This window comes from Sus scrofa, chromosome 15, assembly GCF_054392235.1.
Source record: "Sus scrofa isolate SSC_HxYL_T2T_F1_AM1 chromosome 15, Sscrofa_HxYL_maternal_Yorkshire_Landrace_v2.0, whole genome shotgun sequence".
Classification (NCBI taxonomy): domain Eukaryota; kingdom Metazoa; phylum Chordata; class Mammalia; order Artiodactyla; family Suidae; genus Sus; species Sus scrofa.
In genome coordinates, this window is record NC_139397.1 from 75,721,047 (window position 1) to 75,738,876 (window position 17,830).

General features: G+C 34.3%; 1 protein-coding gene across 8 annotated transcripts in view; it reads left to right on the plus strand.

Moving 5' to 3' along the window:
• GALNT13 (polypeptide N-acetylgalactosaminyltransferase 13) overlaps positions 1-17,830 on the plus strand; it is a 594,089-nt gene that overhangs the window by 27,308 nt on the left and 548,951 nt on the right. For all 8 annotated transcript variants that reach the window (XR_014829014.1, XR_014829013.1, XM_021076289.2 and 5 more), the window contains exon 2: positions 2,785-2,855. The gene's annotated coding sequence lies outside the window, so the exon portion shown is untranslated. The remainder of the gene's footprint in view (positions 1-2,784; positions 2,856-17,830) is intronic.

Below are 17,830 nucleotides of genomic sequence, written 5' to 3' on the forward strand. Positions count from 1 at the left end.
TTTACAAGCACTTTAGCATGTTTTTCTTAAGAATAAGGACATCTTCCTATATAACCACAGCACATTTATGAAAATTAATACTATCATTTTAATGAAATATTATTACATAACTCACAGTGCATCTAGGATCACACGTGTTTGATTATCTTGTCTTTTTTAAACTTCCTCTAATCTGGAACATTTCCTCGGTTTTTAATGACTTGCAGAGTTCGGGCCAGATATTTTCAGATTTCATCAGTTTGGGTTTACCTGATATTTCATAATGATTGACTGACGTTATACATTTTTGGCAGACAAACCATGGAAGTGATGCTGTGTCCTTCTCAAGTTCGTTGTGCTTGGAGACTTATCACATGTGTTTGTTCTGTTACTGATGATGTTGTCTTTGTTCCTTTATTCAATGTGGAATCTACCGAGTTTCTCCACTGAAAGTTGCTGTTTTCGCCATTGTAATTAGTAAGTGTTTTTTGGGGAAGATACTTCAAGACTATGGAAATATCTTGTTTGTCAACACATTTTCACCCACTGATGCTGATACACATGACTAAATCAGTTAACTGTAATATGTGCTCAATGATTTTCTAACTATATCCATCCACCTATATCTGTTAGGTGTTGTCTACATAAGGGGAGAGTTTTCCAATTCTTCCTTCTAAAAATTATTAATTTCCTTTATTTATATTTTGTATTCTGTAATGACATTTAATTCTTTGTGATAATTATTTATTCTGATTCTACCATTGTCCCAGATTTGACTTGTGAGAATTTCTTGAAGCTGGAGCTGTGTCTTTTTGACAGACCTGCATCATTTTCAAAGGCCTTCCTCCTCCCCCAGAAAATATATTGTCACCTTGAATTCCATATACTTTTAAGTCTCCTCCCTGCATTCATGTTCCAATATGCCAGGACAGGTTTTCAACATTTTCATAGTTTCAGTGTACCTTCTGAGAGTGAGTTTTTTGTTACTCTTAGGACCTTTGTTTTCCTCTCTTCTCTCCCTCGGTTTTTCAGCCTCAGATCACTGTAGTACCTATAGTGGTAGCTTGAAAGATAACTCTGCTGAAAATTGGTGTTTAATTTTATGTTTACAGGTAATCTGACATTTTTATTATTCTCCAACTTCCAGTTATGCTGAAGGCCTAGGATTTGTGTTTTTTTATTTGGTTTTGTTGGCTGTATATTTTATGGTTTGTGTGAAGAGTTTCAGATTTAGGTGGCTGCTATTACCACAACTATTCCAAATTCCAGGTCCATATTTTTTAAGTATTCTATAAAACATATTTTAAGTTATTTGCAATATGCCATGATATAACCAGAATTTGTGGTCTGTGCTGCTTTACCTTTAGTGGTCATGTTCTGTTAACCTAGTTTATATAGTTACTGAAGAGTTTTTTTCTTTATCATTATAATTATTTTGTTGAATAGTACACCTGTCAACCAAGGAGGTATCTCTCTGAAGGATGTGTCCATCATAAATGTTTAACCATGATTTGAGGTGATTAATTCTTATGATTATGTACCAGTCAATTGTGTTTTTAAATTTCTCCCTTAGCTTAAATAATTATCAAACATATATTTAAATAACTGGAAATTTAAGCCCATGAAACTTTAAAATATGAATATAGGTTAAAACAAAGTGATTAATCAATTAACACCTAATTATAAGAATACAATGAAATGAAATGTTAAAAGCAGTCACTTCAACTAATGAAATAAGCTCTTTAGAGCATAATTAATATTATTCCTCTGGTTTTACAGCAAAGAGGTGCAGTGGTAGTTGGTAGGTAAAGGGATTTTGGATCAGAAGCAAAACACTCTGGTGTTTAAAAATGACAGTAGAAAACTGTTTTCAAAAGTAGGAAATAGATGAGCCTGGGGGGTGTGACCTATCCAAAAAAAGCAGACATTTCTCTGCTCTCTAAAGTCCCTCTAAAGATACTTACTACTTAATTTTTATTTGTATTGTCCATAGTGCAATCTGTCTGAAACAACATGTACTTTGATTATATGGCTGCTTTAATTATCATTAGATTGTGTCTTGTTTTGTTTCATTTGAACAGTTCTCTTATAAAACAGTATAGCCAAAAGCATAAAATTCCCTTAGGTTGGAATCCTTTGCACTTGGAGATTACTGTGCTTTTCCCAAAGCTTCTCCTCTAAAACAAACAAATTAATTAGAGAAATTGATTAAATAACTTTCTGCTTATAATTGGCTTTCCGGAAAAAAGAAAAGAAAGAAATGAATGTCTATTTTTGTGAAGTGTGCAAGTGGCCTGCCTGCATTTTTCTTGGTACATGGTTTTCAATTAGAATTGAAACACAGTTACAAAGTGAATTGGTATAATCCTCTGGATAAATCAAGCGAAATTCTCCTGACTCAATAATCTTCATATATCAGACAAAAGTAAAATTTCAAAATGCAGATTATTTAAAAATCACCTAAAATTTCTGACTAAATTTACCTATAAATCATATCATATTTTTGAACTGCTTTTATGTTATTCTGCTTTGTTCTTGGGGGTCTGTGTTTCTTGCATGTACTTTGGTAGCCCATATGTGGATTCATCTTAAGAATATCCTCCTTGACTGATAAGCAGAATATTTTCATATAATTGGGAATGTTTCTCTTCATCAGCCCATTGTAATATGCTAGATGTATAATCTATATTTTATGAAACCTTATTTCGGTATGTTAAAATAAGCAGCGTTGGAGTGTTGGTCTGGATTAGTTTTTCTGTGACCTTGGCAAATTGCTTACTCTTTTGCATTTCTTTCTTTTCACAGATGCATTTTGTAGGAGTATTTTGAGGATGAATGTTTGCAAATCATTTTGAAATTGCCAAGTGCCACATACAGTAAGTAATACGTATTTTTATTTTCCCACTCAATTGCAGTCATGCTGAATAAATTTGGCAGACACTCATAAAAGAATTCATTTCTATTTATGGTTCTTGATATTTGTGAATACTAAGGAAAAATGTATGTCTTAAAATTGAACTATTTTGCTACTCTGAATTAAATTGTATAATTTCAAGATTTTTAATAACTGAGTTTACTATTGTTCTATGTATATAAGTGGTACATAATATTTATCACTTATTTAAGTGAGTTTTTTTCTTTTAATCATACATTGAGAAGCAAGAAGAAAACATTAGTCTTATTAACCAGTGTTGCTATAGAAATTTTAAATAGAAGTAATGAATTAAATATTTGGATTTGCTAAGGATTAAGATTTCTTGTGTATCAGGCAATTTATGTATTTTGTCTTAATTATCCCCTACATATTTTAAGATCACTATTTTGATTCCCAGTTTATATGTGAGAAAACTGAGACCCAAGATGTTTTAACTTGTTTAGCATCTATTCAGAATGACAACCTGGGCTTTGATCAAAACACAGCACTTTTCAGAAATATTACCTCTACCAGTAACTTAGAAAATTTTAAATTAGTTTTATTTAAGAGCCTGGATATTTAAGAATATAAATATTATCTAATAATTTCTTTGGATTTTGTTTTGCTTGAGCAATATCATGGAAACGTTGCAGACTTTCTTTATGCATTGTCTGTCATGTCATTGTTTCCATTTCAAATGATGCTTCCAATTCCTGACTTGGATTGCTTTGAATTGGTAGGAAATATGTGAAAATGTCGATTCTCGAAGAAAGTTTATAAATCACCTAAATTATTCTTTGATTAAAAGATTTTAGAATTGGAGTCCTGAAATCCTTTAAATGTCTTCTTTCATTCATTAAAAAACAAAACAACAAAAACCAGAATTAAGTGCTCTCATACTCTTATTTTAGAGTTGAAAGGAACCTCAGAATCATGGAGTCCTAGCCTCTGCATGCTCAAAGTCCTTGTTTGGTGAAGTGGGATAATCTGGAGGACAAATCTAAATTAAAATTTCCAAAAAGCAGAGGCAATGATGGCAGTATTGATGTTTGAACGTTGTCTCCCAGTATAACTGCTTCAGGAAAAAGGGCATTGTAGCATTGTAGAATGTTTTAAGTATTTGGAATCAGAATTCAGACCAGCTGGTCCTAAATTCTGGATTTATCCCTTATTAGCTGTGACCTTGAATAAATTACTTACTGTCTCTTTAAAATGGATATAAGATTAGGAACTACCAAATTTTTAGTGAGTTAATACATGTAAGCAATAGCACAGTTCCAGCTATATAGTTAATGCTTGATTAATGTTCATGGTTATTGAATTGGAATTGATTCATTTGGATATTTCCATTCAGGTATGTTTGTTAATAAGTATCATAATTTCATAATAACATCATATAAAATGTACAACTAAAGGTACTCAGTGAATACTATTGATTGACATGCTCAGAAAGAAACTAAACTTTGGCCTTATACACAGAGCAAGATACTTTCAGTAGTTACTTTTTCTTCTTTGAACTTTTAAGAAACAAACCATTTAGTCATACAGCATGTATATCCTATTATGTATTGATTGCATACCTAGGCTGAAAGTGCATTTGTGTGCTTTTTGGAGAGAAGAGGGGGCAGTCGTGTTCTCATGGAATCTGAAATGTGTGTTTTGACTAGGCTGAAAGTGCATTTGTGTGCTTTTTGGAGAGAAGAGGGGGCAGTCGTGTTCTCATGGAATCTGAAATGTGTGTTTTGAAGAAGGCCAGGCAACTTATAAATACAGAATAAAGAAAATTGTTAAAATGATTATCAAATACTTTGAGTGAACAATCTAATACAATGTTTCATTAAATAGTTCATGGAAATTGAATGGCTGTGGACAAGAAAACAATATGTATTAAGTATCTACTATATCCCATGCACTTTATCTCAGTTAATCTAAGCAACAGTATGATGAGATAGTTATGTTGTTATTTCCATTTTTCATGTGAAGAAAATGAATTACAGAAAGTTTAAATCTATTATTCATGGGAGTGAAGCTTGAGGTTGATAATTTTTATAGAGGTATAATTGACATAAACACTGTATTATTTCAAATGGGCAACATGATTCGATATTTGTATACATTGCAAAATTATTACCACAGTAGGTCTAGCTAACATCTGTCAGCATACATCCTTATAAAATTTTTTCTTTTGATGAGGACTTTTAAGATTTACTCTCAGCAACTTTTGAATATGCAATACAATATTATTAATTCTAATAACCATGCTGTATAGCATATACCCATGATTTTTTATTTTATAACTTAGAAGTGTGTACTTTTTGACCTTCATCACCCATTTTACCCACCCCTCACCCTCTCCTCTGGCAACCTCCAATCTGTTCTCTTTATCTATGCCATTTTTTGCTTGTTTTTAAGTTACACATGTATGCAAGATCATATGGTATTTATCTTTGTCTGACTTATTTTACTTGGCCTAATGCCCTCAAGATCTGTCCATGTTGTCGCAAAGGGCAAGATTTCATTCTTTTTCATGACCAAATAGTATTCCATCACATATGCATTGTCCATAGTCCATTACCTTTTTTATTCGTTTGTTTATCAATGGACATTTAGTTTGTTTTCCATATCTTGGTCATTGTAAATAATGCTGCAGTGAACATGGGGGCACACCTATCTTTTCAAGTTAGTGCTTTCAGTTTCTTCTGATAAATGCCCAGGGATGCAATTGCTGGATAATGTGGTAGTTCTATTTATAATTCTTTGTGGATCTTCCATACTATTTTCCACAGTGGCTGCACTGACTTACATTCCTACCAACAGTGCACAAGAGATCCCTCTTTTCTATTTCCTCATGAACATTTGCTATTTCTTATCTTTTTTATAATAGCCATTTTAGCAGGTATGAGGTGATATCTCATTGTGGTTTTGATTTACATTTCCCTTATCATTAGTGATATTGAGCATCTTTTCATGTGTTAGTTGACCATCTGTATGTATTCTTTGGAAAAATGTCCAATCTTCTACCCATTTTCTCGATCTAATTCTAAAGCTTCTTTTCTTTAATCCTCTTAACCTGGATGTTAAGCACTGAAATTTAGTGGTTCATCTAATTTTCTTTTCTTTGCATAAAAACCCAACTTGTAAACCTCAGATCATAGATGGTATTAATTCTTTAGTAAATAAGCAGTACATGATTGAATTTCATCTAAACAAAGGACAATTGCCTCATATTGTTGATGGGACCACTCAGAGATCCAAAAATAATTGTCTTGAAAAAAATGCTGTTTGAGTAAAGAAAACTTAAAAAAAGTTCCTTCCCTAAGGCCAGAAACCATAGATTATGCTTCTATTAATCTTACTTCTCAGAATTTGAAGCGACTGACTGTGCCTTCTTCTTGCAGTTCTGAAGCAACCTCATGCAATACAGAGAGATTTGGAATGAAGAGTCCAGCTTAACTCAATCATTCTCCTCCCTATTCATCATTTTCAAGTGTTTCCAAGCTCAGGGACATCCTTTACAATACACCAGCCACAATGATACTTTCCCTTTTCAATCTTTGGTTATCTTCATCTTCTTTCATTTCAGCCACCCACTGATTCCAATCCCTTTACACATAACTTCTTGAAATAAGCCATTAGCAACATTTTAACTGATGGATATTTTCAAACTTACTAGTATACAAAATGTGAATGGATCAAGTCTTTGATGTTCTCACACTCTTTTTGGTTTTGAGCCAAAAGGTCTTAGAGAATGCTTCTACCCTCAATTTCCAAAGTTGGTCTCTAAAAGACAAAGCTAGTGATTACATTTAGTAATTCTATTTCATTTAATTCAATAAATACTTACCACATGCTCCCATTATATGACAGGCACTGTGCTTGTTCAGTGAGAGAGCAAGTAGGAGGGGGAGATAAAAAAATGACTTTCAAGAAAATTCTGTCTTCAATTTGAGGAAATAAGATATGTTCATGCATAAGTAAAACAGGAGATGTGGTGTTAAGATATGATATCATCAGAATAATCTAAACTAGTCAAGCTAATAAAGCCATTTCAAATAATTTGAGAAATGGTAAGTTTTTATATATGCATGTGTGTATGTGTGTGTATATGTTGCAAATATGAAAAAATAAAGCAATAGCGGAGATTTAAGAAAGAAGATACAGTTCTGAACTGCACTGGTTCAAGAATATGTCATGGAGATTGGATTTGTGCTAGATCTATTTTTTTTTTTTTTTTTTTGTCTTTTTGCCTTTTCTAGGTCTACTCCCACGGCATGTGGAGGTTTCCAGGCTAGGGGTTGAATTGGAGCTGTAGCTCCTGGTCTATGCCAGAGCCACAGCAACACAGGATCCGAGCTGTGTCTGCAACCTACACCACAGCTCACAGCAACGCCGGATCCTTAACCCACTGAGCAAGGCCAGGGATTGAACCCGCAACCTCATGGTTCCTAGTCGGATTCGTTAACCACTGCACCACAATGGGAACTCCTGTGCTAGATCTTTATGCAGGTGAAAAATGTTAAGAGAAAAGTCAAGGAAATGGCATATTCAGGGTTAGGGATAAAAAGGCATACTTCATATTCAGTGAATGGTAAATTAACTCATTTGACAGCAAAATAAATTTCTTTCCTTAGACTGAAAACAGATAACACTGGAAAATAAGGTTGGAGCTAGCTTGTAGGAAATACTGATAATTAGAATATGAAATCTGAATTTAATTAGCAAGCAATTGAAAAAAACAAAGAGACTATTTTGTAAGGCTGATCCTGTGAACAAAAAGTTTCTTATTTGAATATTAGTCTTGTGTTATCTTTACAATGAATTCCAGTTGTTGATAGAAGAAAAATTTTTAGGGAAATGCAGCACTAAAAGAATGAAGGGATGAGGGTAAGACCTAGGCCATAGCAGTGGGATTGGAGAGAAAGGAATATATGTGGGCAAAATTTTGAATGAAATAGGATCAGAGAGTAATCATAGTAATGAACACTGAGGTAGCATTTACTGTGTACCAAGCTCTGTTTTAAATGATTTACATTTATTATTTGACTTAACCTTTAGACAACCCTGAGTGGTAGATGGTAATGTCACCACCATTTCCCCAACAGAAACTGAAGCAGAATTTAACTAAGTAAATTGTCCTGGGTTACATAACTAGACAATAGCAAGGCTGATACTAGAGTCCATTAAGTCAAGCTCCAGAGGATCTATAGTTAACCACTGTAAATTATTCCTCTAAAAAATAACTGAGATTTCCAGGTTGACTGAACTGGAAAATGATGTTACCAATAGTCAGAGAAACAGATTTTTTTTTTTTTTTAAAGTTTATCCCTTAAAGTTAAGTCTTTCTTAGAGAGAACAATCTTCTAACCTTTAAGGAGAAATATCTCTATGGTTAGTGATGAATCTTATGTACATACTCACTTTTATGCTGGGCAACAGGAACAGTGTAATTTATGATATTGCTCAGTTATAAATTAGAATAGTAAATATGTCATCTTAATGTGATTTGTCTTCTTTCCTTACAGAGCTTAAAATGAAACAAGGATAGAGTGCTAAATTAAAGATTTAATATCTTAGGTCCATGAAAGACCAGTATTTTAGTCTTAGTTTACCTATCATACTAAACAATAGTTATGACAAGAGAAAAAACTAACACCCAGCAAAAGGTATACCTCTCTTTTTCTATATTGGAGAAGTATCATCCTCTACTACTTAAGAGAATGGGCTCCAAAACCATGCTGATATATGGGCTCAGAACTTTAAATAAGGGTTCTTTAGCTGTATAACTTGGGTCAACTGTGTAAGTTCTCTGTGTCTCAGTCTCTTCACCTCTGAAATGTGATAGTAATAGTACTATGTCTTCTGAATATTGTAAAGGTTAAATAAAATAAGGTGCTTATAGAAGCTCTATAACTTCTTGTACGTACAGTTAATTTTCAATGGTTGTTAGTTATGTTCACTGCACTTTATCTCATATACAGTTGACCTTTGAACAACACAGGAGGGAAGTTAGGGCTGCGTACTATGGTGGAATTGAAAATCTGATCACTGCTATCTCTGTCTTAAAAATAAAGGAATTGATAAATGACTTAACCAAAGACAGGAAGCTGAAACAGTTTGGATAGAATCTGGACTCAAACACTAATTCTTTTGATTTTACATATTGTAATTTCTAATAGAACACAAACTGTTCCCCACACTTAAAGATCTGTAAAATGAAAAGATTTTTATTGAAAAAAATCCACATGTTAGTGGACCCATACAGCTCAAACCCATGTTGGTCAAGGGCCAATTGCATCATAATTTTTAATTTATAAAATTTAATTACAAAATTATTGTCATTTATAATGTTTTTCTGTGAATTTTTATGCATTAAACATACAAAACTATAATTTTAATAAGCAAAGACCCACTCAAGCATCATACAGATCAAGAAATAGAATGTTTTCTGCATCTTTGAAGCACTGTTTTTTCTGCTCCTAAACGATACCCCTCCTTTCTGTCAATGCCCTGACATTTTCATGACTTTTGCAGTAATCATTTCCCTGCTTTTCATTACAGTTTTAGCATTTCATTATGCATATCTAAATGCAAAATTTTAATTTAGCTTGATTTTTGACTTTATGTCCCTAATAGTCATACAACATGTCTTTTAGTTTGATTTCCTTTCCTGAACATATATTTTTAAGTTTCATTAATGTCTTTATGTTGTTTAGTAATTCTCATTGCTACATGGTATTCCATTGTATAAAAATACTACAGAATTTTTTATCCATTTTATTATGGATGAACATTTGGGCCATTTCTATGTTTTAGAAATTTTTAATAATGCTGCTATGAACATTCTTTTAAATGTTTTCTGCTGCACATGTATATGCATTTCTATTGGATATATACTTACCAATGAAATTGCTGTTATATTTAATGCAAATTTTCAATTTTAGTAGACACTGCCAAAGTTTTGCAAAGTAGTTACGCTAATTACATTCCAGTCAATAATATATGAGAATCCTGTTTCATCCTTATAAATACTTGGTTTAATCAATCCTTTTAATTTTAGCCATTCTGATGAAAGTATAATTTACATTTCCTTGTTGAATAAGGAAGTCATGCTATGTGTTTTAATTGCCATATGGTTATTAATATCTGTTCAGGCGCTTTTGCTTATTTTTCTTTTGTGTTGACTTTTTAAAATTGTGAATATCCAGAAATTTGGACTAAGAGCCCTCTATAATTTAAATAAATTTTCCCTTTCTGTGATTTGCGTTTTTAGTTTCTTAATGGAATTTTTGGTGAGGAAAAGTTTTTAATTTTAGGAGTCTCTGTTGTGGCACAGTAGAAAGGAATCCAACTAGGAACCATGAGGTTGAGGGTTCGATCCCTGGCCTCGCTCAGTGGGTTAAGGATCCAGCATTGCTGCGAGCTGTGGTGTTGGTCGCAGTCTCTGCTTGGATCTGGCATTGCTGTGGCTATGGTGTTGGCCAGCAGCCATAGCTCCAAATAGACCCCTAGCCTAGGAACCTCCAAATGCCATGGGTGTAGCCCTATAAAGACAAAAAGACAAAAAAAAATTTAATTTTAATCTCAATTATATTTTTGCCTATTTACATTTAGATTATTCCACATCAGTTGATTTTCATGAACAGTTCAAGGTAGAGGTGAAAGCCTATTTTCCTTATAGATGGATATCTACTTGTTAAAGAATCATACTGAAAGTTCTCTCCTTTGCCCACTACTCTTCAATGCCTGTGTAATCATAAATCAAATGTCCATATATGTCTTTGGAGGATGAATATTCTTTTTAATTGATCTATTAGACTTCTTACTACTTCTGACAACTTCCGGCTATTTCCAACACTATTTCAACTGTGGCCACTTTTTAATTATTCTTTATACCTTTTAAAACACATTCTCTGTCTCATTTATTTTACTTAGAATAATACTCTCAACATTCTTCCATGTTGTTGAAACATGGAATATGGGTGGAATATAAGAAAAAAAAATACATGAAAAAACCAAACACAGGGAAGAAAGTAATGATTACCAGAAAGGAAGAGAGGGGGTAGGGGAAGGTGAAATGGTTAAAGAGGGTCAACAGTATGGTGACTGATGGAAACTAAACTTTTGTGGTGGTAAGCACACTGTAGTATGTACAGAGGTCAAAATATAATATTGTACACATGAAACATAATTTTATAAACCAATTTTTAAAATGTTCTCCCACTATATTTTTATTCAAGAAATCTTGACTTTCCATGATTTCATATTTATTTTAGAATTACTATGTCAAATTTGACCAAAAAAAAAAAAGTTAGGATTTTAGCTGGGATTGCATTCAATCTAGTGTTAATTTTGTTTTTAAAGACTTGGAATACATTGAGAACTATGTCTAGGTACTCATGTTGCAACAGAAGAAAGGGGGGGGTGTAATTGTAATGTATACATGTAAGGATAACCTGACCCCCTTGCTGTACAGTGGGAAAATAAAAAATAAAATAAAATAAAATAAATAAATAAATAAATAAATAAAAGACTTGGAATAATTACAGAATTGCCTCCTTTAAACTATGAACATATATGAAGTATATACTTTACATAGGTAGGCCTTTTTAATTTCTGTCAATCAGTATTTTCATTTTTTTCTGCATTAAGGTCTTATTCCTTGTTTCTTGAAGTTTTACACTGTTTAGTGTCATGATATATTAGATATTTTAAGTCTTTTTTAAAAGTAAATATAGTTGTTTACAATGTTGTACCAATTTTTTTCTGTACAGCAAAATGACTCAGTCATACATATATACATTCTTTTCTAATATTATTTTCCATCATGGTATATTCCAGGAGATTGGGTATAGTTCATTGTACCATACAGTAGGACCTCATTTCTTATCCATTCTTTTTTTTTAAATATATAATTGTTTTATTTTATTTTTTCATAATAGCTGGTTTACAGTATTCTGTTAATTTTCTACTGTACAGCATAGTGACTCAGTTACACAAACATGTATAGATTCTTTTTTCTCACATTATTATGCTCCATCATGTGACTAGATACAGTAGCCAGTGCTACACAGCAAGATCTCATTGCTAATCCATTCCAAAGGCAATAGTCTTCTTCTATTAACCCCAAGTTCCCAATCCATCCTGTTCCCTCTCCCTCCCCCTCCCCCTTGGCAACCACAGTTCTATTCTCCAAGTCCATGATTTTCTTTTCTGTGGAAAGGTTCATTTGTGCCATATATTAGATTCCAGGTATAACTGATAGCATATGGTATTTGCCATTCTCTTTCTGACTTTACTCAGTATGAGAGTCTCTAGTTCCATCCATGTTGCTGCAAATGGCATTATTTCATTCCTTTTTATGGCTGAGTAGTATTCCATTGTGTACATATGCCACATCTTCCTAATCCAATCATTTATCAGTGGACATTTGGGTTGTTTCCATGTCTTGGCTATTGTGAATAGTGCTGCAGTGAACATGTGGGTGCACGTATCTTTTTCAAGGAAAGTTCTTTCTGGGTATATGCCCAAGAGTGGGATTGCTGGGTCATACGGTAGTTTGATGTATAGTTTTCTAAGCTACCTCCATATTGTTTTCCATTGTGGTTGAACCAGCTTACACTCCCACCAACAGTGAAGGAGGGTTCCCTTTTCTCCACAGCCCCTCTAGCATTTGTTATTTGTGGACTTATTAATTATGGCCATTCTGACTGGTGTGAGGTGGTATCTCGTGGTAGTTTTGATTTGCATTTCTCTAATATTAGGGATGTTGAGCATTTTTTCATGTACTGGTGGCCATCTGTATAACTTCCTTGGAGAATTGTCTATTCAGGTCTTTTGCCCATTTTTCAATTGGGTTGTTGGCTTTTTTGCTCTTGAGTTGTATAAATTGCTTGCGTATTCTAGAGATTACACCCTTGTCAGTTGCATCATTTGAAATGATTCTCTCCCATTCTGTAAGTTGTCTTATTGTTTTCTTTTTGGTTTTCTCTGCTATGCAGAAGCTTGTCAGTTTGATTAGGTCCCATTGGTTTATTTTTGCTTTTATTTCTGATGCTTTGGGAGACCGACCTGAGAAAACATTTGTAAGGTTGATGTCAGAGAATGTTTTGCCTATGTTCTCTTGCAGGAGTTTGATGGTGTCTTGCCTTACAGTTAAGTCTGTAAGCCATTTTGAGTTTATTTTTGTGCACCGTGTGAGGGTGTCTTCTAGTTTCATTGATTTGCTTGCAGCTGTCCAGGTTTCCCAGCAAAACTTGCTGAAAAGACTTTCTTTTTCCCATTTTATGTTCTTGCCTCCTTTGTCAAAGATTAGTTGACCATAGTTGTCTGGGTTTATTTCTGCATTCTCTATTTTGTTCCATTGGTCTTTACGTCTGTTTTGGTACCAGCACCACACTGTCTTGATGACTGTGGCTTTGTAATATTGCCTGGAGTCTGGGAAAGTTATACCTCCTGCTTGGTTTTTGTTCCTCAGAATTGCTTTGGCAATTCTGCATCTTTGGTGGTAGCATATACAATTTTGGATTGTTTGTTCTAGTTCTGTGAAAAATGTCATGGGTCATTTGATAGGGGTTGCATTGAATCAGTAGATTGCTTTGGGTAGTATGGCCATTGTTACAATATTAATTTTTCCAATCCAGGAGCATGGGATAGCTTTCCATTTCTTTGAATTGTCTTTAATTTCCTTGATTAATGTTTTATAGTTCTCAGCATATAAGTCTTTCACCTCCTTGGTCAGGTGTATTCCCAGGTATTTGATTTTTTGTGGTGCAATTTTAAAAGGCGTGGTATTTCTGTACTCCTTTTCTAATATTTCATTGTTAGTATAGAGAAATGTGACTGATTTCTGAATGGTAATTATATCCTGCTACTTTGCTGAATTTGTTGATCAGTTCAAGTAGTTTTTGGGTTGAGTGCTTAGGGTTTTCTATATATAGTATCATGTCATCTGCATACAGTGACAGTTTTATGTCTTCTCTTCCGTTTTGGATGCCTTTTATTTTTTTTGTTTGCCTGCTTGCTGTGGCTAGGACTTCCAATACTATGTTGAATAACAGTGGTGAGAGTGGGCATGCTTGTCTTGTTCCAGATTTTAGTGGGAAGGCTTTCAGCTTTTTTCCATTGAGTATTAATTTTGCTGTGGGTTCGTCATAAATGGCTTTTATCATGTCAGAGTATGTTCCCTCTATCCCACTTCAGTGAGTTTTTATCATGAATGGATGTTGGACTTTATCAAATGCTTTTTCTGCATCTACTGAGATGATCATGCGGTTTTTGACTTTTCTTTTGTTAATGTGGTGTATGACATTGATTGATTTGCCTATGCTGAACCATCCTTGTGCACCTGGGATGAATCCCACCGCGTTGTGGTGTATGATGTTTTTTAGATGTTGTTGGATTCAGTTGCCTAAGATTTTGCTGAGCCTTTTTGCAACTATATTCATCAAAGATATTGGCCTATAGTTTTCTTTTCTGGTGGTATCTTTGTCTGATTTTGGAATTAGGGTGATGGTGGCATCATATAATGCCTTTGGGAGTGTTCCTTACTCTTCAACTTTTTGAGAAAGTTTAAGGAGGATGGGTATAGTTTCCTCTTTGTATGTTTGGTAGAATTTGCCTGTGAAGCCATCAGGTCCTGGACTTTTATTTGTAGGGAGTGTTTTTATGACATGTTTCATATCATTTCTAGTGATCAGTCTGTTCAGTTGATCTATTTCTTCTTTTTTTTTTGTCTTTTTGCTATTTCTTTGGGCCGTTCCCGCGGCATATGGAGGTTCCCAGGCTAGGGGTCTAATCGGAGCTGTAGCCACTGGCCTATGCCAGAGCCACAGCAACGCAGGATCCGAGCTGCGTCTGCAACCTACACCACAGCTCACGGCAACGCCAGATCCTTAACCCACTGAGCAAGGCCAGGGACCGAACCTGCAACCTCATGGTTCCTAGGTGAATTCGTTAACCACTGCGCCACGACGGGAACTCTTATTTCTTCTTGATTCAGTTTTGGCAGACTGTAAGTCTCTAGAAAGTTGTCTGTTTCTTCTAGGTTGTCAAATTTGTTAGCATACAATTGTTCATAGTATTCTTTCACTTTTTTTTTGTATGTCTCTAGTATCCGTTGTGACCTCTCCTTTGTCATTTCTTATTTTGTTTTTTAGGGTTTTTTTCTCTCCTCTCTCAGTGAGTCTGGCCAGAGGTTCATCAGTTTTGTTTATCTTTTCAAAGAACCAGCTCTTGGTTTTATTGATTTGCTCTATTGTTTTTTGAATCTCTATTTTATTGATTTCCTCTCTGATCTTCATGGTTTCCTTCCTTCTGCTGACTTTAGGTTTTGTTCTTGTTTTTCTAATTCATTTAGGTGGTGGGTTAAGTTGTCAATTTGAGACTTTTCTTCTTTTTTGAGAAAGGCCTGTATTGATTGCTATGAACTTCCCTCTGAGCACTGCTTTTGTGGCATCCCATTGATTTTGAGTGGTTGTCTTCATTTTCGCTTGTTTCAAGGTAGTTTTTAATTTCCTTCTTGATTTCCTCACTGACCCACTGGATTTTAGTAGCATATTGTTTAGTCTCCATGTAGTCGGTTTTTTCTCTTTCCTTTTCCTATGGTTGATTTCTAGTTTCATGCCACTGTTGTCAGAGAAGATACTTGAAATAATTTCTATACTCTTAAATTTGTTGAGGTTAGCTTTGTGCCCCAGGATGTGATCAATCCTTGAGAATGTTCCACATTCACTTGAGAAGAAAGTATATTCTGATTTTTTTTTTGGATATAATGTCCTGAAAATGTCAATTATGTCTAACTTTTCTATTTTGTCATTTAGGATCTCAGTTTCCTTATTGATTTTCTGTCTAGAGGATCTGTCCATTGATGTGAGTGAAGTGTTAAAGTCTCCTACTATGATTGTATTCCCATCACTTTCTCCTCTTATGTCTTTAGGTATTTTTTGTATAGGTATCTGGGTGCTCCTAAATTAGGGGCGTGGATATTGACAATTGGAATATCCTCTTCTTGAATGGATCCTTTAACCATTACAGTGGCCTTTTTGTCTTTGTTCATTGTCTTCGTTTTAAAGTCTCTTTTGTCTGATATGAGTATTGCAATTCCTGCTTTCCTGTCTTGTCCATTGGCATGAAATATCTTTTCCAATCCCCTCACTTTAAATCTATATGTGTCCTTTGCCCTAAGGTGAATCTCTTGTAGACAGGAGATTGAAGGTTTTTGCTTTTTTATCTGATCTGGCACTCTGTGTCTTTTGATTGGAGCATTCAGTCCGTTGACATTTAAGGCGATTATTTATAGATATGTATTTATTGCCATTTTAAACCTTGTTTTCCAGTTGATTCTATGCTTCTCTTTTCTTTCTTTCTTTTTTTAGTTGGATGATTTCCATTTATTTTATGCTTGAGTACTTTTCTTTTCAGTTTTTGTGAATGTAATATTTAGTTTTGATTTGTAATATTCAGTTTTGATTTGATAGTCATATAGGCTCAAACACATCATTAAAATAAACAAAGAATCTATATTTTCTTACTTTCCTTCCCCACATCATATGATTTTGAAGTCTTTTTTTTTTCGTTAACATCTTGATGTTTAGATCTGTATGCTGGCTTATTTAATTGAATGATTTCCAATTGTGATTTCCTCCATCCTGTTTCTTCTTACTTTTTCTTTTAATTTAGAGAAGCTGTTTAAGTATTTCTTTCAGAATGAGTTTAGTATTGCTGTAGTCTTTTAGCTTATGTTTGTTGGAGAAATTCTTTATTTCCCCTTCTGTTTTAAATAATATTCTTGCTGGATGGAATATTCTAGGTTGCAAATTTTTCCCTTCAGCACTTTAAATACATCTTGCCACTCCCTTCTGGCCTGTGGTGTTTCTGTAGAGAAATCAGCTGATAGCCATATGGGGGTTTCCTTATAATTAACACTTTACTTTTCTCTTGTTGCCTTTAGAATCCTCTCTTTATTTTTTACCATTTTTATTATAATATATCTTGGTGTGGTCCTATTGGGATTCAACTTGTTTGGGGCCCTCTCTGCTTCCTGTATCTTGATATCAGTTTACTTTAGCTTTGGAAAATTTTCAGATGTAATTTCTTCAAATATTTTTTCAATTCCCCTTTTCTTCTTCTTCTGAAATTCCCATTGTTCATAGATTGGTCCGCTTTATATTATCCCATAGATTTTTTTTTTTTTTTGTCTTTTTGCCATTTCTTGGGCCACTCCTGCGGCATATGGAGTTTCCCAGGGTAGGGGTCTAATCAGAGCTGTAGCTGCCAGCCTACGCCAGAGCCACAGCAACATGGGATCTGAGCCGCGTCTACGACCTACACCACAGCTCATGGCAACGCTGGATCATTAACCCACTGAGCAAGGGCAGGGATCGAACCCGCAACCTCATGGTTCCTAGTTGGATTCGTTAACCACTGCACCACGATGGGAACTCCGATATCCCATAGATCTTTTATATTGCTGTCATTTTTTTTTCATTTGGTTTTCTGTCTGCTGTCCTGCTTGGATGATTTCCATTATTCTATCTCCCAAGTCACTCATTCATTCCTTTGCATTATTCATTATGCTCGTTATTGCCTTTAGCTCAATTTGCATCTCTGCAAATGAATTTTCTATTTTTTCTTGGCTCCTCCTTATATTTTTCTAGTTCCTTTCTAAAGGAATCTGTATTATTGTTCATATCCTCTCTTAATTCCTTGATATTCAGCCTGAATTCCTTCAGTATTTTCACTACCTCCCCTTTGAACTCAGTGTCTGTCAGACTGCAGAGGTCTGTTTCATTGTTGCCTGCTTTAGGTGAATTATCCTGTTCCTTTAACTGGGACTGGTTTCTGAGCTTCTTCATCTTGCTTATGTTTTTCTTTTTTTTGAGTTTGGGGAAGCCAAACTGTAGTCTCGTAAGGCTACTTCTGTGCAAGAGCACCCCTTTG